Raw genomic sequence first — 27,839 nt, forward strand, 5'->3', positions numbered from 1 at the left:
AAAGAATATTCCAACAACAGGGCCACTGGGGGAAGGGTCCCATAGCAGACACACACCTGATGTGTCTAACCTGATGCATGTAAGTAGAGGCCCAGGCAGTTGGCATGGCTGGAACAGTAAGCACACTTATAAGGGCAGGTACCAGAGGCCCAGAGAGGGTACAACAAGAACCCTCTGGGGAAGAATCTGGCATCCCTCTGAGTGATTCCAGAACACAGCAGCAGGATTTTGAGCAGATGGATTCTATGAGCTAACTCATGCTGCTATTGGCTCTCCGGCTGTTTAGAAAAGACAAGACGAGGCTGAAGGCTGAAGGCTGAAGGGGGGGTAAAGGTCAAAAAACAGGCAGACTGATTAAGAGTCAGCAGCAATACTTCAGGAGGAAGAGGCTGGCTGCCTAGACATTGGAGAGGTAGCAGGGGTGCTGCTTATTCTGTGAGGTCTCATCTGCGTCTCCCTGTCACTGATGTTCATATCTACTTTGAGTGTTATAGACTCTCTGATGTGTGGTTTCTCATGTGCAATGGCCTTTTCTTTCTTCCTTCTGACCAGTTGGTTCATAATCTAATGCACTCTCCAGATGCTTTACATATTCACCCCACGCTTCTCTGCAAACTTCCTACCCCCTGCTCCTTCTATGGCCTTCTTTGTGTTCAAACCTTCATGAACCTACCGTTCTCTCTTGCCTATCCAGGCTAGTGTTGTGATATTCCTAGATACTTTCCACTGCCCGAATATGCTTTAGGGTATAAGGCCAAGGGTCAGAGTGTGCTAGCCAATGCACGCATTTGGAATGGAATGAGTCTCCCTCCTATCTACTGCAAAGACAAGAGGGTGACAGAACAACACCCAGTGTCCTTGTCTACTAACTGGTCACAAGTAATGATTGTGTCAAGGAGTTGCCATACTGTTCAGCAAAACTTCATGCAAGAGTCCGTGTTACAACCAGAGAAGGCAACAGAGATCAGGATAGTAAGGACATGTGTTCAGTGCACACTTTCATGCCGAGCTTTCGCATAGCCGCCCCCAGGATATTGTGGATCCCTTGTGCAGATCCTAACACTTCTGTTTCACAGATGAAGAAAAAGACTATTAACAGACTGCCCTGTCTGTCTCCTACCTAAGCTCCAAAGATGAAGAATGTTTGACCTCTGCAGAAGACAACAGATTCCTTGTTTTAAAACAACAAATGTAAAACAATAAAAAGAAACCTTTTTTTTTTTTCAGGCCTAGACATGAGTGAGTCAATGAGTCAAACGGCAATGTCTCCGGAGTATTCGTCCGTGCCAGGCTGTAAGATGGATGCATCCCAGATGGGCTTTCCCACAGCCTATGCTGGGAGCTTCCCCTTGGCCCACATAGGGAAGGGGTGTGGGAATGCTTTCCCATGACATGCAAGTACACTAAGCACGTGACTTGGGGTTGGGAAGAGATTTACAGCAAGCATCCTGGCAATAAAATCACCCAGGCCAGCCAGGAATGGCATGCTAGAACAAAAGCCGCATCCCAGGATGAAGCAGCCAATTTCCTTTGCATGTAGTTAGATAGTCTTTGGGCTCCTAAGGAGGTGCAGGATGCATGAGCTACTGGCTCATAACTGGGTGCAAGACCGCATTAATCACGTGACTTATTCCTACCAGCGAGAGTAAGGTAGAAGTCCATTACTAGCTGGCTTGCACCCCGTCCGTCAACACTTTATACACTGACAATGATCTTACCTCGACGGAATGGATGTTCTCTTGCAAGAATCTGGAAAGGGGACAGAGAAATTGTTTATTTAAAGCTAAGGTCCCTTTATATTTATCTACTATAAGAACTTTCTACAAGATCTTATAGGAGAGCCCACATTGGCTAATTTCATGTACAACTTTGATGAGACTGTAGAGATGAATCATTTGGGAAAATAACCATTTAGATATTTCAGTAAACATATTTTTGCAAAAATATAAAGTTTATGCATACACACACATATACCTATATACAAATATGTATATACATTTACACATAAATGTGCACACATAAATATGCATTATATAAAAATATATGCTTATGCATGTGCATATGTGCTTATAATGGTCAGCTTATTTGAAATGTAGCAGATGTAATATGCTGTGTAATGTTATGGGAAAACCTTGGCTAATCAGCTGAAGGTCTTAACAGCAATGGCTAAGGTTTTGGGTAAGGGAATTCTGCTTTCAGACAGTAACATACAAATCCTGCCTGAGTTTCCATCTGTCAGATGAAGCTACAGTTTCAGCTCTTTCTTGAATCTCCAGCCTGCATCCTGGCCATAGATTTTGAACTAAACAGCTCCCACACTGATATGAACTAGTTGCTTAAAATCCATTCTTTCTTTCTCTGTCTTTGTTTCTCTCTGTCTTTCTGTCTCTATCTCTGTGTATACATGCATGCTTGTATATATGTATATATAGATAGGTAAATATATATACATGGATATCCCCACTTGAACAACTGAGACAGTCCAGAGACTGAATGCTTTCTTGCAGGATTCCTCATATGCACAAATCAGCCATGCTGGAGTCGTGCTTGGAGACAGTATGAAGTACTGAGGAAGAAAGATGTGGTTAGAGAATGAGGCCAAGCTTTGCACTGATGAACTGCACCTCTGGGGCTGTGGCTCCAGAGAACAATTCACTCTCATCTCTGTTTCTGGGTCTTCCATCTAGACTCCCAGCTGAGGTCGATGGACTGCCTGAGGTGTTGTGTTATTTTCTGACATATGGTCTCTATGAGTAATCCTGTAGAAACAACTAACCCAGTATCCAACAGCTTGCCCAGCCAGCCAGCCACCTACCCATTCATCCTCCGAGAAACATCTAGGATCCACATCTACCAGCTCGTGCCCTGAGGGATACCAGGGGAAGGCACACGGATGCACACGCTGGAGGTCTGTACTCAGTGTAGAATCCTAACTATGAGAACTGTAACGGGAAATCCTAAGCCTTTCTCTGGCAGCCTCAGCTTGTAATTGTATCTTTTCATTCAGACATTTTCCCTTGAGTGTACGATCTGTGCCTTTGTGGCTGGCCACTGTTTCCATCCTTAGCTATATGGCTTCTTACTCAATCCTGGATTTCAGGGCCTTGGAATTTAGCACCCTTTGATGATTTATTTTCCTCCACCCATTTCATTCCCAGAGTCATCTCTGTCAGAGGAAACAGATACTTATGTATTTCCCACCCAAGCTTAGACAATCTAATTGTGACTTTATTTCTCCAAGGATTTCTCCTTCAGAACTCTTCAACCTCAATCATCTTGAGGTCTGTCTATATCCTGGAAGCTCACACACAGTTTTGGGATACAAGCTCCTTGACAGATACAACTGTAACCCTCAATCCCTCCTGTTACCACTGCTCCTCACCATGTTCTAGGGCCCAGCCTTATGCCACCTTGTCTACCGAAACCTGAAGGTTGGAGCACAAACCAAACTTGTTGTCCTTTTACTTTCTTTTAGAATATGATTTCCCATATCCCCTTTGTTAAAGAGATTGAGATTAACAAGCAAATGGAAAACAAAACAGTTCAGTAGGTATCATGATGGGTCAGCTGCTATGTGTTCAGCATAGCCCCTCAGGCCTGGGTCAGGATTAGGACATACTTCCTGGTAGAGAGGTGTGTAACATGAGTGCTGAGGACTTAAGATGGGTCAGCACGTGCTGTGGGGTGGGGAACAATCTTTTGGGCACAGGGAATCTCAAATGTTGTGGTAGGATATTTAGTTGTGATACAAAAATCAGGGCACAGGTCCAGCATGTTGAATAGGATGGGGAGAATAGTATCAGAAGGTCAGAAAGTTAAGCCGGAGCTGTTTCTCATCCTGTAGTATGTCCATTCCTACAAACAGGTACCCAGACGGCCACCACTTCCTCAAAGAACAGACTTCCTTTCTGGTTGAAACCTCTGGGTTCCCAGGCAGGTGGGTCACATAGGCTGGAAGTGCTCCAAACTACTTCCTGTTTCGACTGGTCTCAAATAATAAGGCAGCTTCTGGAAATTTGCATTGCGAAATCCTACAGATAGTCATACTTTCCTCTCTGCAAACACATACATGCGAGGAACCAAGGACCAATGACCGGTAGTGGTGGTTTACTTGATTCTTCTGGCCTGTTTTCTCTGCTCACTTTTACTCTATTTTACTAATTTTAAATTATTTTTATTTGACTCATGTTTTAAAAAGTTCTGTGGACAAGAGATCTTGGTTTTGTTTTCTAGATCTCCCCATGAGACCATTCCTCTGCAAGTGAAAGTAATGTTTGTGGTAGAAACTACAATAGGACATAATACTGAGGTCTCATGCACTAGGTGATTTTTCTGCTTCGGACTAAGAGTGTTATCTTTTACCAAGCTAAAACACTTGGCTTTTGGGGGTTTTTAATTTAGAAAAGGAAAGAAAATTCAGCAGTGTTGTGTTGTGGCTGCAGAATTCCCTGTTGGCCGAGGGTTCCAGAAAGCTGTGTGTCCAGAAAACAATATCCTCTGTTTCTAAGCATCTGCATCCGTCCTTCAAGTAGGCTGTCAACGAAGCAATCATGTCCCACACTCTTATGCAGCCTGGGCATTGAAGGACAATTTGGCCTCTTTGTTAGTTTCAAAAATCAAATATGCCCAGGGACCAAGTTCCAGCAGCAGCTGTTTTTGCTTTATGTTTTATTTAAAAACATTTAATTTTGAGTCTCTTATGTTTCCAATGATTTTTTTCCCCTCTTAGTAGAGCAATCTGTACACATATATAAAGTATCCTCAATTTATACAAAGTGCTCATTCATTAACTATCAGGCTTTTAACTTTCATCTTATTTTTGACAGTATTTAATATGTTAAAATGATTAGTAATTGTTCTAAAAATTTTTATTGAAAAATAATAGCAGGTATACAATGAATACTATATCTCAATTTATCATTTTATGATAAGCTTTTGTATACATTTTATCATTGATTTTACTAAATTCTTATGACACAGATGTGGGACCTAATATCTCTTTATTGATAGAGTCTCAGAGAAGGAACTCACTCGGGAAGTGATTTGCCCACGGGTTTATGACCAATGAACTTCTAAGCTCAAATTTTAACCAGGTATGGTTGACTCCTCATAATATAGACTTAATGCCATCTGTTATGTTATAGGTAGAGGTGGTCCCCAACTTTTGATGTTTTGACTGCTGTTAGTCAAAAGGAGGTCAGGTTGTATCACTGAGGAAGGAAATCATGTGCACTGAATTTTCTTGCTACAATGAGGATTAACTGGTGTGAATAACTAAAGCCTTAATTGCCTCCTCTTGATATTATACATACAGATGGTCCTCATGTTATGATGGTGAAAAACTGGTACATATCCAGTTGAAACTCAATGGTGAATCACCCATTTTGATAATTCCCAGGCTTGCACTGTAGAACAACTATTCTCTACTTTCAGCATAACATTTGCATGAGATACTCACAGTGCTTTTTTATTGAAAAGACAGGCATTGTGTTGGATGATTTTTTTGAAGATTGTTCTAAATGTTCTGATTGTGATTAAGGAAGACCAACCTAAGCTCTGATGTTGGGAAGAGTATTTAATGCATTTTTATGTGTGTAGTACTAATTTCTGGCATGTCGGGCAACTGCTCCTCAGTCATCTATATCTCTAGGCCCTGAAGTATAGTTTTGATTGTATTTAGACCTTAGGATGCTTTTATACAAGCATAAACCCTTCATCCATTGGGGAGCAACTGTTTTTGTATGTAAATATACTAGCTGTAAGACATCACTGTTACTGTGTATGTGTATATGTTGTTGTTGTTGTTGTTCATTTTTCATATCTCTAAGGCTTTTTGCTCCATCTGCAGATTGACTAACCTTGCTGTCATTTGTGGAATGTGATCTGGAAGCAACTGCCATTGCATTGCCTATGGTACATGAACTTGAGAGCGCTCAGCCCAATGGTGGGCCAAGCTCCCAATCTTGTTGTCACAAGACCTGGGTGTCTTGCTCTCTTTGCTGACTACATTTCCTTGGGCAAGTCTCTGAGTGTCTCTGAGACTCAGTTTCCTCCTCTCAGATACGTGATGCTGAAAAGTTGGAGGCCTACTTGTCTACAAAGGTGACTCTGAGGATTGATGTTAAGTAGGAAGCAGGAGTTACTAGCAGTTTATAGGACAGGTGCTTCCCAAAGCACTGCTGTGATTTTTTAGGCTCCAGTTCTCTCCACCACTATTTCCTTTCCAGAAAATGTAATAAAATAGGAATCACCAGGGAGTCAGCCTCAGGTAAACAAGAGCTGGAATGATCATCTGGAGCCTCAGAGCCTCAAGAACATATGCGGGAGGATTGCGGGAGGAGCATGCCTTTGGTGAAACACACCAGGACACCATCCTCCTATCTCTGTCACTGCCTCGCTTACTCTTCTGAACCCACTGTTACTCATTCACCTTACTATCCCAACCCTCCACTTGTTCTTCTGCTGCCTCATATTTTTTTGTGTGTCTCCTATGTACTAGCTTCTCCCAGTTAATTTTGTCTTTATTCTTACTGACTTCCTCTGCAGGCTCTGCTCTAAGAATTATGATGTGGATTGTTGGTAGTGGGCTGGCAATGTATAATGTTTAACTTCCTCAGAAATTTCTATGGGCATGTTGAAGTCTACAGCTTGTAACAAACCTAACAAATACCGTTTGTTTAACTCCCATCTTACAAATGTTCTCGGCATTGTAATGAACTGGTGGGGGAGAGGTGTGAATTGAGTATAAATAAATACAATCTAGGAAATGGTTGATACACAAGAGCTTTTTAGAAGATGTGAAATTGGATTTCAGAGACAGGAAATGTCAAGTCCAGTAGGGAGCCAACAACAATTTATTGCACAAATAACATGGATTGAATTGAGTCTATAAGGAAGGCAAGATTTGGAGGTGTTGAAATAGGGAAGGAGTCCAAGAAAGAAGTGTGAAAGGAAGTTTAGACTGGAAGAATTAAGGAATAACAACAGAGCTAGTGGCTTCTTCATTTTATTAGAGCAGAAGGGATGTGAACATGTATGGCAAGTGACCAAGGGATCTTGGCCTCAAGGGAAGATGGTAGGTATAACCACATTGCTTTTCTTTGGTGAAAATATAAGTGAAATATAAATTATAAGGCTTGATCTAAATCATTGCATGGATCTGTTGGAATAGAATATTGCAAACTCACTGGAATGAGATGTTGCTAAGTCAATTAAATGGGTTCTTGACTTTCTCCCTTCTTGTGAACAATGATACTAAAAGTATTAATTTTTTGCATTGACTACTGCCCCCAAGATGAGACAGATCATTGATAAGAATAAGGCTGGAAAGACTCTGGATGAATTCCCCATTTCCTTAAGGAATGCAAGTCATTTTCTTTGTCACTCTTGGTCCAGCCCTCACGTCTGTAATCTTGCAGGGTAGATAGTTATTTGACGGCTGCTTCCCCAGATTTTCTGAGTCTATAACACATACACATGACATCTTCAGCTTCATTTCCGATGAAATCATTCATTATTTGAGCACTACCAGAGAAAGGCACTCTATGCTGTTGGTGTGGATAATCTTCCTTATGAAGAAGCCTTATGGAAGCAGTGCTTAGATTCAATTGTTATACGGATGAGGATTCTGGTTAATTGAATTTTCTTGTTAAAAGATTAATTAGCATATGACCCATTTAAACCCTTGCTTGTTAGCAACACATGTCAGGTATGTAGAACATTTTTTTGTGTGTAAGCAATCTCAGTCTGAAATTAGGAAAATAAGATCTAAGTGCCTTATGTGTGTAAACCTCTGTGATGTTGTCATTAAACACTGTGGTACTAATAGCAGCTGTCACTCACTGAATATGTATTGACGGCCAGATACTTTCCCCGAAGTTTTACATGTATTATTCTTCTTAAGATTTACAAAAACCATAAAAGCTGAGCAGGCTATTGCTACCTATAGTATGTGCAGGTTAACTAACCCTCCAGAAAAGTTGGGATCTTTGAGAACCTGGCAATGTGTTCTTACTTAGATAAAAGAGTAATGGGACTAAAGTTAAAGATCTTAAGATGGGCAAATTATCCCAGATTACTGAAGTGATCCCGATATCCGATGAAAACTGTCCTTCTAAAAGACACACAATCAAGTAGGATACACCATGATCACAAGAGTGTCATGGTGCAGTCACAAAGCTAGAATGCCCAGAGCCATGGGAAGCTGGAAGCGCAGGGCCTGCTCCAGGGTTTAGAGGGGAGTATGGCCCTCCTATCATCTCAATATAAGATTTGGGCATCTAGAAATGTGGAAAATAGCACATATAGAAAAATAGCATATATTTTTCTGCTATTTTAAATGACCTAATTTGTGGTTTCTTTCTACAGCCCCAGAAGTAACTACTACATATTTCTTTCCACATATATAAATAAGGCATAGAAGAATCAATTAGCTTGCCTCTGTCAGAATGCAAAACTAGTAGCCCAGACACCTTTAGAATTTGCTTTTAAACTTAGTAGAATACTACACCTTGTGTCTTTCTCTGCCTCCAAGGAAATACTCAGACAGCTAGCTGTAGGTGGGGACATTGCAGTGTAACTTATGATTAACAATCAGGAACAGTGTCCTAGAGAAGTTGATATGGTTCTAAGTTTTAATGATAATGGTGATGATAGTGATGATGGTGATGATGATGATGACGATGATGTTGATGATGATGAAGTATTTTTCTAGAGACTAAAGTGAGGAAAACTTTATAAGCAGATCAAGCTACCATAGAGGGGAAAATAAAGCAAGGAACCTTTACAGAGTTGAAGATGATGGCATGGATCTGAAAGTTTCTGGAAGGGAAGTGGAAGGTGGCACAAGATGTATAGGTGAAAACAAGTTAGTGGTCGACCATCCATGCCAGAGAAGAGATAATGATTTCCGTGGCCCAGACTGATCATATAGATCTCTTAAAGGTTTGCTGTGGAAAGCACTGTGGGGGCTGGTTAGAGTGGGTTGAGACTAGAGGCAGACTCCCTGGAGTCAGGACTGTGATATGCATAGCAGAATCAGTCATGCCTATGCACAGGAGAAAGCAGCTTTGCAAGACACCTTAGAGAGGTAACCTGAGTGAGATGAAAGGACCTGTGGAGGTCAAGGGCAAAGGGAAGGAAGGAGGGGCAGGGGCTGCATTGGAGAGAACCAGGTTGATGGTAATGTCATATGGTTGGTGATGAATGTGTGATCTTTCTGTTCTGTATGTTCACATCATATAACATCACATAACATCTGTATGTAAATCACGACTTTGTGAACTAAAGCTGGTAAGGCCTGCTACACACTGCGACGAAGAAGGCAGATGATTGAGCCACCTCCGTACTGCAGACAGGATATCTATTCATATTTTCTAAGTGAGGCAGTCATGCTAAGATGATTTGATAACTGAATGTTTCAGGATCAATGTCATATAAGCTCTAACCTCGGATTCTAGCGTTCATCTTACTGCTTCCCAGACAGACAGACAGGATGCTATCTATCTCTTTGTGTCTGACCTTCTCCATTTAGTAGTCATCTGACCTTTGCAAATTTGCTTAACCACCCTGTACCTTGATTTCAGCGGCTGTCAAAGGGGGACGAAAATTACAGGGCCTGCTCTCACTATCTCAGACAAAAGCCTGGGAGTAAGATCTCTCAAGGCTTAGAAAATATGAATATTTTTTAGGACAAGCCCCAGATTCCCCCCTGCAATTGTGTTGATTGAACTGGTCCCTGAGTTCATTTAGAAAGTTTTCATGTGCTTTGCTGATTTTCTCTAACATGTGTATAACACGAGTTCAGTAGTAAGTGTAGACTCAAAAGGAAGGGAGAGTGGGTCTAATGTGGGGGAAGAGAAGAGAGAGATGAGCAAGAAAGAATAGCAAGGAGAGGGGCTATGATAGAAGCGTAGAGAAAGCACACACCTGGGCATATACCCAGAGGATTCCCCAGCATGCAATAAGGATACAGGCTCCACTATGTTCATAGAAGCCCTATTTATAATAGCCAGAAGCTGGAAAGAACCCAGATGTCCCTCAATGGAGGAATTGATAAAAAAATAAAAGTGGTATATCTACACAATGGAGTACTATTCAGCCATTAGAAACAATGAATTCATGAAATTCTTAGACAAATGGATGGAGCTGGAGAACATCATCCTGAGTGAGGTAACCCAGACTCAAAAGAACACTCATGGTATGCATTCACTGATAAGCGGATATTAGCCTAGAAGCTTGGAGTACCCAAGATACAATCCACATATCAAATGATGCCCAAGAAGAATGGAGGAGTGGCCCCTGGTTCTGGAAAGGCTCAGTGCAGCAGTGTAGGGGAATACCAGAACAGGGAAGTGGGAAGTGGTAGATGGGGGAACAGGGGGAGGAAAGAGGGCTTATGGAACTTTCGGGGAGGGGGGATCAAGGAAAGGGGAAATCATTTGGAATGTAAATATAGAATATATCGAATAAAAAAATTAAAAAAGACTACAATAGAAGCATCAATCTGTGTAACTTATGAAATTGGGTTAACTTTGCTTTAAAGGGTAAACATTTCTACCTGCTATGCTTTCTTGTGTAAGGTTTCATATAGGCTAGAGTGGGCATGAGGCCTTCTTGATCCTCCTGCCTTAACTTCTTAATGCTGGGATTTTAGATCTATGTCACCATATCCAGGCCAAAGAATAAGTAAGTAAGTAAATAAATTTTTAAACAAAGAAGTATTTCTATCTAAATAACCTCCATCACTTATCAAATATGCTTTCCTATGGTTGTACCAAAAAAAAAAAAAATACTTACTCCATTGTCAATGACATTTCGTTGTCCTTGTGACTCCCAGACACAAGGTGTTTGGAGATAGACACACATTTCCCTAAATTTAGATCTGATCTTAGAGAAAGCTTGTGAGCCCTTCAGATTCATGAGCTAGGTTTCTGTTCATGTTACTGTTCTGTCCCTAGGTATGGATGGTGGCTCATCTTGCAAACCCTGGAGTCTAGCACAGTAGTGTCTTCAGTGAAGAAAATGTGGAAATTTCTCATCCTATAGAACTATGTCCCCCACTGCAAAAAAAAAAAAAAACATAAACAAGAACAAAACAAAACAAAGCCTCAGGATAGGAAGAGAATAAGAAACAAGCGCAGGTCCAAATCCAGAGCTTTTCTTGTGGAATGGGCATAGATGTAGAGATGCAATGCAACACAGTGCCATCTTGGATCTGTCTCTTTAAAACAATGTACAAAGTTGTGGCAAAGCAAACATTAAGAAATGGTGAGTGGACAGTTGTGTAATTAACAAAACACATCTTTTCTCAAAGGGGAGCTACTATCTATATTTCACAACTCTGCTGAAGTCTCTACAAGGGTGATAGAGTTAGTCGGGTATAGTGGGAGGAAGACTGTCCTGGGAACCAGGTTAAACTCTTTCTCTGTCTTAAGCTCTTAAGCTAATTGGCATTAAGTTTTATTACATACAACTGTAAGAGCCCTGGGAAACCTTCAATGTGTGGGAGTGGGATAGAAGAGGGGAGAAAGGGGAGGGAACCTTCAGCCCAGCTCAACACAAAAGACTTATCATGCTTCAGAGATCAGCACAATATTTTAAAAGATTCTAATTGGATTTCTTTTCTTGACTTTTCCTGATTTGAACCAACTACTGAGGCCACCGTCATGTTAGAGTTAAGGCCTACGGGTACAGCCACTGTTACCGGGTCACAATTATTTGATTACTTAGAGAAAAGAGAGATGGTTTCAGAAGAGAATAGGAGGAGCTGTGTAAACAAGAGGTGTGCGTGCTTTCTTTCTTACCTTATCAGTCTTGCAGGACGGAGACCACATCTCCCCACTGGAGTCCCATCCTGTCCACTCTTTGCTACTGAGGACTCGGATTCCACCTCATCCTCCCCCTGGCATCTTCTCTGGTGGCTCTGATCCATAAAGACCATTTTCTCTGAGACAGCACAGCGCTTTACGGATCACCAGCCTACTCCAGTCAGTTGAATTTGAATCTCACATAGTCGCGTTTCCAGGCCATTTGCTTCCTTTAATGTCCTCGTCATTTCTTTCTCCTTCTGCCTCCCCATTACTAACTTAGCTCACACATTCATTTCTTCTCACTTGGATGATCAGGTATTTTCTTAACTTTCTTCCAGTGATCCAATTTTCTTCAGAGGAATCATTCCAGAGGCACAAAGCTCTGACCATGGCAACACCCCATTTATAGCAGAAAGGTACAGTGCGGAGGCAGAGCTAATGGAGACTGAAACCCGCTATGTGTTGGAGGCCCCTTTCTGAAAAGCAGACCTTGTCTAAAATGTCTGACAAGAAGTACTTTGGCAAGGTCAAAACCAACTGCAAAATATTCCAGTACATGCGCTAATAGGACATAACAAAGGGAAGCTTCTAGAATGAACTGAGGTGAATTGAGGTAATGATAAAGCAGCTATCAAAACAAATGAGAACATCCTGAGACAGTTGTTGCCCTAGGATAGCTATGAATGCAGCCCAGCACAAAATCATAAACTTACTTAAAACATTGCTTTCTTTCTTTCTTTCTTTCTTTCTTTCTTTCTTTCTTTCTTTCTTTCTTTCTTTCTTTCTTTCTTTCTTTCTTCTTTTTTTGAAATGTAAGGTTCCCAAGTATGAACTTTGTGAATGATAACATCATGTTGTAATGTTGAAAGGACAGACACACGCCTTGAGGAAACACAATTTCATACTAATGGTCTTTGAAATCCTAGCCAGTGTTTCACCAGTGTGGATTATTTCTGAAGAAAGAGATCTAGCTGCCTGCTGGCATGCCTTTATCATATTCTAATAGACACATCTATATATTCCTCAAGAAGATAATTACTATGGAATGAGCACCATAGACTACAAGAGATACATGGTGATCATGTTAGCAGAAGTGGATGGGACAAAAAGAAAGGAATGCATTTTTTGAGTTTCGTAGGTTCCAAACCTTCCAGCCATGTTTTCTGTCTGTCCAGTAAGTGCTCAAAGTAGGTTTACTGTATTGGATATCAATACATTCCACTGAACTTAGTTGCCTGGCTTTATGGAAACTAGAGAAGAATAACCAGAATCTTTAGCAAATAAGGAATAGGTTTGTAGCAAAAAATATGATTTGAGTTCATCTGATTTTGCTATCTTGCCCATTAAAGAAAATACTTCCTTACATGTTTTCTTTCTCTCCATATTATGTCCCTTGTTTTCTTTCTATAAAGTTCTCATTAAGATAAATGAGTATAAATGAAGATGACATGTTTCAAGAAACAAAAGAGCCAAGTGGTGTGTGTGTGTGTGTGTGTTTTACTGGTGCATGTTCAAATATGTGTCCTTAATCCAGCTTCCTGTTCTGCAATATGTCAGTTTCATACTTCATTTTCTTTTGACCTTCAACCTTCACAAAAGGGTTGCATAGATACTTGTAGACTAAATAAGCACTTCACAATGATTCCCAACCTGTGGTCTCCCATTTGATGTTGACATTGTCACACTAATTATATCTTCAGCATCACTTCAATAAAAAGCCACAATGAACAAAATCTATTCTGAGCTTACCACCTGTTAAATTAATGCCTGCCATCATAGCAAAACACCAAATGTCTAACACTCTCTTCACACTTCACAATGGGCCAGCCACAAGTTTAAACACTTCAAAGTTTCTAGTGCTTGAGGTAGCTCTAATAGATAAGAAAGCATCCTGGAACACGGGACAAAGTGATACATCTAATCAATAAGAAAGCAAGGCTTAAACCTACACAGTAGGTTTGCAAATGATGTCCGTGCTGTTTAGATGATCATTTAAAGAAAGTGTGAGCCAGTTACCCAGTTGACAGATTCCAGTTGGTAGCTGTAGTCTTATCATGGGTATATTAAGAGAGTGTATGCAGAGAAGCTAGATAGAAAGCTATACCCACTCAGGAAATGTTACAGGATCAAAGACTGATATGGAAATTGTCACTGACCTTTATCAGAGGGTGAGGCAGCTAAGGGTGTTGGCATGGTGCCGGGACCACCAACATTGCTGTTTTTAGTCTTAAAGTCAGTATTTGGGCCTTGGATAGCAGTAGCAGCTGCAACAGCAGCAGGAACAGGAGAATATACACATGCCCTTGATGAACTATGGGGACAAGGCAGTCCTTTTGGTAATCAGGACTTGGAGTACCATGATCTGGAGAAGAAACCAAAAGTTAAATAACACAAAGATGGCCCATCAACAGTCAAGCACAGATGGAGAGGCTCTCGGCAGTTCCTACTGAACTTTTTAATTCTCTGCTGAACTTTTTGGTACTGATAGATTCAGGGAGGAGGGGATAATTTCCTAAGTTGTGTACCCACTGGTTATTCCACCATACACCAACAGATAGTTGAATCCAGGGCTCATACAGATGGCCCTGGTTAATTAAATGAGTCACAAAACACTAACGACTACTAAAGGATTTGGGAAAGAAGCTATTAGGGATGGAAGCAGACTCACAGGAATGCGAGGGAGATAAAAGAGGTTTTTTTGGAAGAGAATAATCCTAACATACAATAAACATGTATAAAATGTCAACAGAATTATTTAAAAAAGATTTTTAGTTAGGCATATTTCAGGGCACCTATGTGAAATCCCCTAATGCCTGGAGCGACTTTCCAGTAGAGACACATGGCTGACCATTTGAACTTGGTCTTCCTCTCATGCTGCTGTGATTTAGGACAGAGTCCTTTCACTTGTGGGGATCTTTGATATTTTCTATGACCCGCATCTTACAGCCTTGTGGGGGGCAAGCTTGGGTGAAAGCTCTTCCACTGTGGGAGATGGCTATACTGAGTGGGTCATAGAACTCACACATAGATTTCTAAACTCATAAGAAAGTGGGGAGTTTGCTAAACACTGTGACACTGGGCAAGCAGATGAAGCCAAAGCCAGAAAAGTGAACAATTATGAAGGTAGAACATCTCAGATATGATGTATGCAGCCTACACGAACCTCCGTTTACTTACATTTGAACTAGATGCACAGAGGAGCTGATTGGGTAGATATTTCTGCAGTACATTTTCATGCTTTTGGTTAGTCAACACTCAAAGTTTAAATAATAATGAACAACACTCAAAATTTAAGTAATAATGAAGGAAGGAAAAGGGATTGGTTTGATTTATCCTAAATATTTTCCACATACCTTTTGAGACATTTTCCCTAACTTTATAAAATTTCATTTTTATGTAGATTTAGAAAGCAAATGCATATTTATTTGCACAGTTATAATTTGATGCTTCAAAACAACAATTAATGGCATTTTGACTCCCTTTAATCATAAAATGACAAAGAACTGTCATAGCTTAAGAAGAACATGTTTCTGAGACATCACACACCCAATGTTTTCTATCTAGTGGGTCATGTTGTTTCTGTTAAGCCATGACAAATTAAGATATTATTAGGGGCTGATTTGATAATAGCTATTATCAAAATGTCCATTTGGTTAGAATAACTATTATTTATGTCCTCTTAAAGTTTAGTATCTCAGAAAAATAATTCCATACTGGATTGTGGCTATTAAATTGAAATGTTTGGAAAAAAAAGTTAACAAAAAGAATCCATTACATACAGTAGTTATTTACCAATCTCAGTGTTTGAAAGCCACAGAAACAATCTCTGGCTTATTTAAAAGTAAAATTAATTAAGTGGGTGGTAAAATGGCCAGGCTCACAGAATTGAAAGAAGGCCAACAAAATCAATGGAAGTCATGTCTGCCTACTGCCATATCAGAGACCCAGTCAAATGGAAGCTTTTATTACCATATCTGTACACTTACCGTCACACCAGTGGCTTCATGAGCCAGACTTTTGGACCAATAATCTCTACTACTGTGAGGCTTTATGCTATTGCTTGAAGGTTAAAAGTTCTCTGGGTGGTAGGAGCTCCCACTTAATCCTGTATATGTCACATGCAAATTCCCTCATTATTAGATGATGAAGAAAGTATCTGACCTCCTTTGTCTTCTGAATACAGATACCAATTCAGTCAACAGAATGGTTCCTTCGTCAACATGTTGGGTATTATGTTCTTAAAATTAGAATAAGTAAACTTATTGTTAAAACATGTATTAAAAGGTATTTTTCATCTTAGTTGTGTTCAACCATTTTAATATTTTTATGTTAATATTTTAATGCACACACATAAATATGCATATTCATTCCTATAATGTGACTTCCTATAGAAAATACATAAAAATTTCTACTGCAAGAAATGCTTTTGCAGCACTATTATTTCCCTGGTAATATAGCTAAGCAATTTTCATACACATTGACTTCTATTATTGTTATAGCCCTGGCTTCAGTTCTTTATGGACGTCTCTCTCTTTGCCACTCAGGCTGTGAGCTTCCTCCAGACAGTTCCCCCTTGTTGCATTTTTAGCACTTAGCCACTGCCCCACACATGGGACTTCCATTATTATGTATGTCTAGGGTATCTGAAAGTCCACAATGTTCAGAAAGAAAAGAATGGTACAGCTGGTAGGCATTGCAGGGAATAGCAGTGATACCTTGCTGCGGGCAAGGGCTAATGTGCTAAGGATCAGAGGTCCTCCATTGGGCCCTGTGAGGGCCTGGGGGAGGAATGAGAAGTAGGGTCTACATTCCCTCTCTAGCTGCCATAAACTGTCCCCTTCCACAGTTGGCTTGATTTATGCCTGCATTGGTATTCAGAACTAGACTCCTTGCCTTTCCCTCTGACCCAAGAAGTGGCAAAACTTGCTCCTTCTCATATTGAGTTGCACTGTCACTGGCTCTTCAAGTGTAATTTGAGAAAGCAAGGAACTGATCTCAAAGATGCAGTTTCATCTTGGCATAATTCCACAAACATTTGCCCCAAAGCGTACTGAGCTGCCGTAGTGCTGATGACACAGAACTGTCTTAACCACAGGGAGCAAATTAATAAGCATCTCATGAGCACCTACTGCCTTTAGAGAAGACAAAACAGGTCATTCTAAAGTGAGTGAGGTATCCATGCTGTTCTGTAATAGATGAAAAAAATCGAAGGAGATATAAATAGATTACTAAAAATACCAAAACAAGGTTGATACAAACATCTCACCAAAGTGTAATCATCATTGAGGAATATTGAGGCAGTAATTTATACAAACAATATTTTAAATATGTAAGTATGCAGAAGAGTTATAACAATTTATCTACATCTATCTATCTATCTATCTATCTATCTATCTATCTATCTATTTATCTATCTATCTGTCTGTCTATCTACTTATCATCTACTCTATGCTATCTCATTCCTATCCCGGGCCCACACAAGGGCCCAATGGAGGACCTCTGATCCTTAGCACATCTAACCTATCTATCATCACTCTACTTACCCAATTTCATTATTGTGCATAAGAAAGAGCAATTTTCATTTGGTTGTTTTAGAGAGAGGAAAGAAACAGGAGTAGTTGGCTTTGGGGTGAATGTGTCCTTTGGAAAGAGTTAATTGACGACAAAGATTCACTTTGGAGACCAGGGATTATGAGAGAACAGCAAGTGAAAAAGAAAGACAGGGGAGTTTGGAGGAAATTTCAAGCAATCTGGTGTTATTGGTATATAGATATGAACTTCAGATAATTATACACCCCCAAAATGCTCAATTGGAGATTGAAGGGAAGAAGTTAGAAGTACTTCCATTAAACTCTTTTATAATTTCTTTTTCTTTTCTTTTCTTTCTTTTTTCCCCCCAAGACAGGGTTTCTCTATATACCCAGAGAGGGTAGCTCTGGGTCTCCTGGAACTCACTCTGTAGACTAGGCTGCCTCAAACTCAGAAATCTGCCTGTCTCTGCCTCCCAAGTGCTGGGATTAAAGGCATGTGCCACCACCACCCGGCTTTTACCATTTCTATTATACATAGAATCAAACTGAAGGCCTCCTATATGACAAGCCAATGTTCTGCTCTACTACTGAGTTATGTCTCTTGTCCTCCATTCTAATGATAACTGATGACCTTTCATAGTCAGAATAACAAACCTTCCTGTAATTCAAAATGTTTCCCATGTGCTACTTAATCTTGTACTCATAGTATGATTGTGTTCTGCTCTTACATGACATATGATTACTTTCACTTTTACATATGTATAGAATGAGGAGTTACAGGTTTGAAAGGTTTAGTCAAAAAATTGTTTAGTAGCAGAGGAGTTTCAGGGCTTTGTCTCTCTTTGCCACTACTATCTGCTATTGCAAAGGGATGGGCCATGGGCTAGAACTCAGAGCTTGCAGGGAGCATAGTTTCATTCTACCCTAAAGACAAACAAACAAACAAAAACAACCAAATGTAGAGAGCCTTCTTACTGGGGTGCTGTGCTGCCTGGCAGGAACTTGACATTGACCAAGGACGAGGCCTTCAAACAGGAATCTGACATTAAGATATAATAGGCTAAGCAGAAATTTTAATTTTATGGTGGAACTAAAAAAGCAGGTTTCAGGCAAGATTTTGGTCTTGGACAAGGAAGCAGGCTCAGGTATTTGGTCATTCTGACAAGCCCTTGGAAACAACTGTCACAGGACTTTGATTATCGCCTTGACAATTTTGTGTTTACTGTCTTGCTTGTTCCTCATTGTACTACTATTGATCTTAATACCTGCATGTAATTAAATTGGTATAAAAGTGGATTGAAAATTATTAAACCAGCCTTCATTCTCAGAATTGACTGGGATCATGCTGCAGTTTTGTCTAATTGTCTCTTGCTTTTTAATCCTCGCTCCTGCGCTGGAGAACCAGCTGACTGCGTGGGCTTGATCAACCAATCAATAAAAAAAAAAAACCTGAAAATCTGGAAAATGTTAAAGAATCAAATCTATGCACAGTATTATGATGGCTAATTGCTATGAGTATTACAGGAGCATATGTCAGAGCATAATCTGTGTTTTAGGCATGTTTTATATTTTAGGAAGCTCACTTGAAACATGTGTGTGTATGTGTGTGTGTGTGTGTATGATTGACTGCAGTAATAGTGCTAACTACAACCACACTGGCTGCAGGAATGGATTGGCACAAAGACATTTCTGTAACAAAAGTTGATAAACTTTTTTCAGAAAAATTTGAAGAATAAAGATTCTGGGCTCATACTAAATGGTATGTTGCAACCACTGGTTCTATAGCTATGACACCAAAGCAACCATAGATATGTATAACAATTTGGCTGTGTTTCCATGAAACTGTCCTCAAACACAAGTTAGCCAGATATGACCCATGGTCCCTGATTGACTAACTCTAAGTCTAGAAAATGAAGAAGACTGACATTTGCTAATACTGGGCTAGGCAAGTGACTGGCCACATTCTAGATTTCTTCTTCATGACAGAACCATGCGAAGCCCTTCACTGGAAAGGTTAGTGTGTGTCCCATCATTGTTGTATTAGTCAGGGTTCTCTAGAGTCACAGAACTTATGGGTAGGCTCTATATAGTAGGAAAATTTGTTGGTGATTTACAGTCTGTATTCCAACTTCCAACAATGGCCAATAACAGCTGTGAATGGAAGTCCAAGGATGTCGAAGTTGCTCAGTCCCATAAGTATGCAGGTAAAGAAGAGAGAGAGAACAGAAGAAGAGAGAGAGTAAATCTTCCTTCTTCCATTGTCCTTAGGTAGACCTCCAACAGAAGGTGTGGTCCAGATTAAAGGTGTGTGCCACCACAACTCCTGGATCTGGGACTTTGTCCCAGATAATCTTGAACTCAGAGATCTCCCTCTCTTACTATTCTGGGATTCATAGCCACTATGCCTTAAGATCTCCAATCCAAGATCCACGTCTGAAACTTGTATCTCCCAACCTCCAGATTAGGATCACAGGTGAGCCTTCAAGTTCTGGAGTATAGTTCATTCCAGATATAGTCAAGTTGACAGTAAGGAATAGTAACTACAATTGTTAATACTCTTTTTCATGATCACATAACTAGGAAGTGGGAATGTTAGTACTAACTCCTGAGAGTTAATTTACAAGACCTTCCTACTTCCCCATGCTTCCTTCTATATGCAGCCCTGCCCCCACCACCACTAGACAATGCAAACATTTGTTTTGCAAGATTATTTTTCAGTTTTACAAAAGGTTTTTTTTTCAGATTATTGCTTTTAAAAATCCACACATGAAAGGATAGTGAGTCACACACACACAAAAAGCCGTTGTTGCCTTTGTTCAATACAATAGAGTTTATATTGCTTTGTCCAGCTTCTACAAAGTGGGGCAGAGAAGGTTTGTTTTCAAGAAATTAGCATCATATTTTTCTCTGTGTTTTTTTTCAACTCTCAACACAATTTTATCTTGGGGATAAACAGTGTTATTTTCATTGCTTCCACTGGAGCGCCACATCCAACATTTTCTATTAAAATTTAAATAAGCCACTTCAGAGACAGATGAAGATGTGAATCTAAAATGAGCTGATTCACTAGAATTTGTTCCTGAGAATATGTTATTTGCTCTTATGGCTTATGCAACTGGGTTTCATAATAGAAGCTTTAAAGTGGGCCAGTGTAGTGCCTCCACAGTCATTTATTCAGCTCCCTCTAGGATAGCCAGTTGCAGAGGGAGGAAGGAAAAGCACAAAGTCTCCCCACCCTCCATCCTGTGGAGATCTAATTATTATTCTAGAAAATTGCTGGAAACTGACACTGTGTTGAAGATGCGTTGGGTACTGTTTGGGATCTCCAGGTAGTACACAGCAATGTGGTTTCACGCTGCTATCCTAGATTTCGTACTGCTATCCTAGTGTGCAAATTTCTCTCTATTTGTTTTGCCTTCGTAAGAAACAGTTCTCATCAAAGTTGGGATGCATGCATGGAGTAGGGTGGGTCGGACAAACAGGAGATGAGAGAGTGCACAATAGGACAAGGGCTGAGGAAAAGCAAAAGAATGTGGAAGTTTGGCAAAGTCCCAAGAGCAGAGGCTAGACAGATAAAAGTAAAGGATCCAAAGCCGGGGCACTGAACACATGATATCAATGCTAGTCAGGTGGGAAAACTATTGACGATGAAACCAGAGTCATTCTGAGTGATATCAGAGAAGGGTATCATCCAAGCGGTGTTCTTTACTAACCAGTTCTAAAAAAGAAGGGTTTGTTTTTTTGGTTGATTGGTTGGTTGGCTGAACAATGATAAGCATAGCTCTCTTTCTGGGTATACAGTCTTGCTTTCTACAACCAACTTGCTTTTCAGCAACCTATGGTCGAGTACTGCCTGAAAATATTAGATGGAAATTTCCAGAAATAAACATGCCTTTCACTTTAAATTGCAAGTCAGGCTAGAGAGCCAGCTTAGCAGTTAAGGCTACTTACTGCTTGTCTTAGTCACTGGTCTATTGCTGTGAAGAGACTTCATGACCAAGGCAACTCTTAAAAAAGAAAACATTTAATTCTGGGCTGACTGAAACTATAGTTTCAGAGGTTAGTCCATAATCATCGTGGTGGGGGAGCATAGCAATGTGCAGACAGACAAGGTGCTAGACAAGTAGCTGAGAGTTCCTTGATCTATAGGCAGAGAGAAGGAGGGAGGGAGAGAGAGAGAAAGGGAGGGAGGGAAGGAAGGATACACTGCTAGCCTCAGCTGCTTTCCTTAGTTGCAGAGGGAGAGTCTACAACCCTGTCTTGTATTCTTGACTCTAAACGCAGAACTATGTGCTCCTCCATAGGACTGGGATTTGGCCTTCACTTTCAATTACACCTGCATGAACTTTTCTGTTGTTGAAGGTTTCCTTTTCCCCTCAAGCTTTTCTTTAATTCCTTTTCACAAGTTGGAAGCTGAGCATGGAGGGGTCTTGCCAGGATGTCACCACTCCCTTTATTGTATTTAGCAGCAGGCCTTTCTTCAAACTTTTCATCTCTTTGAACACAGGACCTGCCTCCAACACCAGCTTTTCTGCTGCTCTTTGTCTCCTCCTCATACTGAACATTTATATTTCTCTTTTCCCAACTTGCTCCATTTTATCGTAGCTCTGCATAAGAATGATTACTAATAATCACATTACAAAGTCAGTACTAAGCTGTATTGAAATCTCTGCCAAAACCATTATTCAAAACTCATCAATTTAATCTCAAGCAAAGTTTGAGGACAAAGGCAAAAGGCAGCCACATTCTTTGCCAAAATATCACACGCATGGTCTCTAGGTCAATTACTAATATTCTTTACCTCTGAGATTTCTTAATCCAGGACCCCACAGTTCAATGCCCTCCGTGTAGTCTCTCGTATTCCTACCAGGATGGCCCATTACGCTCTTCTTAAAGTATCAAACTACTTTTCTAATCCAGTCTTCTTTATTCTTCTAACAAAGAGCAGCATGAGAGGCCTCTTATAGAAATACCTTATCCCTTGGTTCCAAATTCTGTCTTAGTTGCCATTCTATTGCTGTAAAGAGATAACATGGCCCAATTTTATAGAAGAAATCATTTAATTAAGGACTTGTTTAGAGTTTCAGAGGTTAGCCAGTCCATTATTATCATGTTGAGAAAAGCATGGCAATGCGTGGGTAGAAATCACGCTGGAGAAGTATGGTAGATCCATAGGCAGAATGAGAGAATGGGCCTGACTTGAGTTTTGGAAACCTTAAAAAAAACCCTACTCCAGTGACATATGCCTCCCCCACCCCAGGAAGGCTACCATTCCTAATCCTTCTAATCCTATCAAAGTGTTCCACTTCCTCTTTGGGTGACTGACTAAGCATTCACATCTATGAACCTACCATGGCCATCCTTATTCAAACCATCATAGTTGGGTTTCTCTTAATAGTATCACCATTATATAGCTCATAGCTATCTGTCACTCCAGTTGTTGGTGATTTGACACCTTGCAGTCTGTATGGAATTCTGCATACACACAGATCATATTAACTCACACAGGCACACATGCATACACAGGAATATAAATACTTACATTGCATGGCATTTTGAGAAGCATGATTAAGTTTTGAGTTGTCCATTTTGTGTCATACCCAGGATGTGACTCATTTCTTTGTTGAGGGGATCCACACTATATATACTATCCATCTGGGAGTTACTTATTATTTTATTATAATATTGGCTACTACAGCATTATAGTGCTTACATTTAATTACCCATCATTTTACTTAATAATTGCTCCAAGATGAAAGAACAATGGTGCTGGTAATTTGAATATATGAGAGAGAAGCTATAAGTGAAATGAAATTTACCAACTCAAGTTGGAAGAAAATAATTATATGTATAGATTGCTAAGAGTCATAGGAGAACCAATCTTCCATCTGTAAAATTGTGAATAAAGAGCAAACTCATGTTAGTTTCATTGTTGCACATCAATCAGCAGAAGCTATAGCTACTCTGTGTTTTAACTGCTGAGTGAATCTGAAAAGGGCATTAAATTTCTGGAAGTGTATGTAAAAAAGAAAGCAACATATACAGAGTTTGGGACTCTGTATGGTTTCAGCTTTCCAACAAGAGCTTGGAACATAAATACCCTTTGTATATGGGGGAGGATGCTACATATACATTTTGCATCTGGGATAAGCACACTCATAGATATCAGACTAAAATAATGATTATAATATACAAATACATAAGTAATAGTAGCCTCAGTCCTCTGATATCTCAGCAGTACCCAGTGCTTCTTAAAATTTCTTCTGGAGTTTTTAAAGGGATACATTGATTGTGTGTATCTTTTCAATTTAGATACACACACACACACACACAACTTTCATTATCAATGATACGGGAATAAAGTGATGTGTGTAGTTGCTGGTATTTAGCTCTTCAGCCTCCTTTTTTTTCCTCTCTGTTTCTAGGACTGATGGCAATTTCTCAAGGACAAGGACGTCTCAACCCGCCACTACCATCAGATTAACACAGAACCATTAAGAAGTGATTCTTTGCTGTTGAAATTCACTGCATTTCTGAAGCACAAGGTAGGGCCTATACTGATTATTGAATGAGCAAACGGCTGCTTGCTATATGCTAATCCCATATACAGTGCTTTCCCACAATTCTTAACATGTTTGTGTACTGGAGTGGCCCTCACAATCTGAGACAAACCAAGAACATCAACACCATCCAGACATATAAGGAAATAGAAGCCTTGTTCCCTCTTGCTTCATTTTGGTGCAGAAGATTCACTGATGAGGTATACTATGGGAAACATCAGATGAGACATGCTCAGAAAACTCAGGACCAAAATGTGCTCTACTATGTATGGTTGGGAGAGGAGAAATCTCCCATAATGTGTAAAAGGAAGCCGTAGAGAGTGGACAGAGGGGAAAGGGGGGTTAAAATGATGGCAACATTTTGTATGCTTGATAGGAATCAACGTCTGAAATGAGATTCATCATTAATATGTGGTTCTTGACTAACCATCTTTACAAAAAAAACCAAACCTGAAAATGGAGCAAGGAGGAAGACAACACTTTGCTGTGATGGGGAAACCGTAATCCTAAGGGAAAACTACCACGCTGTTAGCTTATCTTTAAAACAAAACTACAATTCAGTGTTTCTGTATGGTCCTTACTGAAATGTATCTAACTGATCCATCCTGTGTTTGTGACTTTTAAGTCTCCTGGGTTGGGTTGTACTATGTTTTCCCAAAAATATATCCCTTGGTCACTCAGAATATGTGACTTTACTTAGAAATGGGGAATTCACAAACATTATTAATTTAGAAAGACAATTATTGGATATGTATATGTATGCACCATTAGAAAGATCGACAGATGTTAGTGTTGTAGGCATCAATATAACACCCTGGTGTTCTTATAGAAATGGATTCTGAACTAACTTTAGGAGGTTAGGGTTTGGTTAATTAGTAAAGAATGCTTACTCTGTAAACAGTAGATCCTAGTTTAAATCCCAAGCACACATGTTAAAAAACTGGTATGAACACACATGTGTCCATAACTCCAGCACTGGGGTAGACAAGACACAGTAGAATTACTGGGACATTCTGTTTGCCAGTCTAGTTTCAAGTCCAATGAAAGACCCTTTCTCAAGAGAATATGATTTAGTATGATGGAGAAGGACACGTGAAATTTTTATCTGGCCTTCATGCATCTACACAGAAGTATGTGCATAGCAACAAACATATGCATATATGCCACACACATACAAATCAACTAACACACACAGTACACAAGAGACAGAGAGAGATGAGAGGCTGTGTACTGATATGCACAGAGAAGAAGACATGAAATGAATGCAGAGATCAGGGTCCTTTCTAGAGATACATGGCAAAGAGCTTCTTTTCCAGTTTTCAGAGGGAACCTATACTGATGGCAACTTGACAATGAACTTGTAGCTCACCCAAGGTATGATCTGGTTACATTTTCTAGCATCTCTCAATATTATGCCATCTAGAGACAACATATGAGATCTAGAAGCTTCTCAATGCTTTGAACATGTTGTTGTCTATTCTACATGCGATTTGTCTTGACACTTCTAAGTGACACTTTCAGATTTATGTCATTTGTCATCTTTTGGGTGCCCTGAAGTCCTCTGTACTCAAAATGGGTTTCTTTTCTTTTCTATCTTTTGATGGAAACCTCTACTGAGGCATTTGTCCCATTGGATTATGTTTTGTCTTTGTTTAGAAGAATCTTTTGGTCTAGAATGAGACATTCACAGTAGAAATAACTTAGCTCTTTTTCTCTGATGTTAAGTTCAAGCAGCCAACATTCCCTGTAGGAATGCTACTGGTGATCTGTGTGGAATGCATTAAGATGCTGAGAATCTATTACTTAGGTTTACTCTGGTGGTAATTTGTTGGGAAATTTTGGGCTAGTTGTTTCATCTCTCTGGCCTTTGTCTTATCTGTGGTAAGGTTGATCAGTCAGTTTCTATATCTCTAAGATGTCTCAATGCCATTTAAGGGCATCTTTTACAAGGATGTTCTTTTCATTTTTGCTTTCTAGCTAGGGTCACATTTTGTAACTTTATATTCTAGCTGGGCCAGAACTTATTCTGTAGTCCAGGATAGCTTTGTCCTCTTGGATGATGTGCCTGCATCTGCTTCCTGAGCACCAGAATTGCAATTATGTGCCATCCTGCCAGGGAAAGGATATTTTTTTCTTTTGCAGTATTTCACAGTCTCAAATAAAATTATAAATATTAGATGGGAGAATATCTTAGTCAGGGTTTCTATTACAGTGATGAAATACCATGACCAAAGCAACTTGGAGGAGAAAAGAGTTTATTTGGCTTAACCTTCCACATCACTGCTCATTATCCAAGGAAGTCAGGACAGATCAGGATCCTGGAGGCAGGAGCTGATGCAGAGTGCATGAAGGAGAGCTACTTACTGCCTTGCTTCCATGGCTTGCTGAACCTGCTTTCCTATAGAACCCTAGAGCATCAGCCCAGGGATAGCACCACTCAGAATGAACTGGACCCTTCCCCCATCAATCACTAATTAAAATTTCCTAACAGGCTTGCCTGTTTCCTCGAGTGAGGATTCATCCTCTCAGATGACTTTAGCTTATACTAAGTTGACATAAAACTATCCAGCAAAAAGAACTAAGACATATTAAAGTCAAATGGCCCTTTTTCTTTCTTGCCCAAGTTTCCCAACATCCCTGTTTGGTAAGGTTGGTTGGAATTATAGTTGTGCAGGTGTTAGTGTTAACATTTTAAGCTAAGTAGATCTTCAGAATACCAGCTGATTTGCTTAAGGGTATCTCTAATGTATGGTAGAAATTTCAGCAAAAGTTAAAGAGAAGATTGAGTGGGAAATGGAATGGCATCTAGTAAGATACCTCCACACCCTGGCTGGGAAAGGAATGTCCTACACTTTGTTGTGGGTTGGCCTGGTGCTGTTTGTATTCTGATGTTAATTTTGCTTCCTCTAGAGAGGTTGCCTGCCAGCCTGGGAGGGGGGGGCGGGGGAGGAGGTTCACATGGAGATCACCTAAGTAAGTGAACCCACAACATTCTCCCCCATTTTAACTGGTCAATAAAGGTTAAAGCAGTAGGGGGTAAAGGTAGGACTAGAGGTTTGAGAGTGAGGGCAGATGGAGAGACAGAGGAAGACTAGAGGAGAAGGAGAGAGGATGGAGAAGGAAGCCATGATGGACTAGAACCACATGGCCAGGAGAAACCACTGGTTGCAAGGGGTCTTATAGCTGAGGAATAAGTCAGTATAGTATTAGATCTGCCCAATCTAAAAGTATAGCTTATGATTATAGTAAGTGCATTGTGTGTTTGTTATATGGGCTTATTGGGGTTGGAGATTCCTGCAACACACTTTGTAGAAGGCTGCATAGTCAATCTAACCTTTGCCCTTTGTCCTTCTCTCTCAGTACTTGCAATATTACTTCATGCAATGAAATGTTCAACTGGCAAATATTGTGTCTCCTTTGTTGGCTCTCATAAGATTTCAGTCTCTAGTGGAGTGACAGGGTTGGATTGCTGGCAATCTTGATTTTGTGACAGAAGACAGGAATCATCATTTCTACAATGGTGCCAGAATGTATTGGTAACAGTCAAATTTTCACATGGGAAAATCTTGGCTAGGTTTGCGTTCAGTGAAAGCTCCGTTCCCTTCAACAGAACTCACGAGAGATTTGTATCTTCACTGCCTAGGGCAGTCAAAGACGTTCTTATCATCTACGTGAGTGACTAGACGGGGCTCAGTTCAAATCCTATTGACATGTTTTGCTCTGCTTTGCTTCGCTTGTGTTTAATATTTTTGCCTCATAACTTTCTGGTCTGTACAAATTATTTGGTCTCCACAATGCATGCTGTAAAATGGGTATAGTGAGGCCTCAGTTACTTTGATATTTTATTTCTACTAAAAACCATTTGTTGTTGTCATCTGAAGGCTTCTGTTCAATAGTATTAATTTGAATTTAAAGACATTTTATCAGTTCCAATATGA

General features: G+C 40.0%; 1 pseudogene; it reads left to right on the forward strand.

Annotated features, from left to right (window-relative positions):
* The window catches only part of LOC127696833 (60S ribosomal protein L26-like), a 112,899-nt pseudogene that overhangs the window by 75,388 nt on the left and 9,672 nt on the right, over positions 1-27,839 (forward strand).

This window comes from Apodemus sylvaticus, chromosome 11 (genome assembly GCF_947179515.1).
Source record: "Apodemus sylvaticus chromosome 11, mApoSyl1.1, whole genome shotgun sequence".
NCBI classification, from domain to species: Eukaryota; Metazoa; Chordata; class Mammalia; order Rodentia; family Muridae; genus Apodemus; species Apodemus sylvaticus.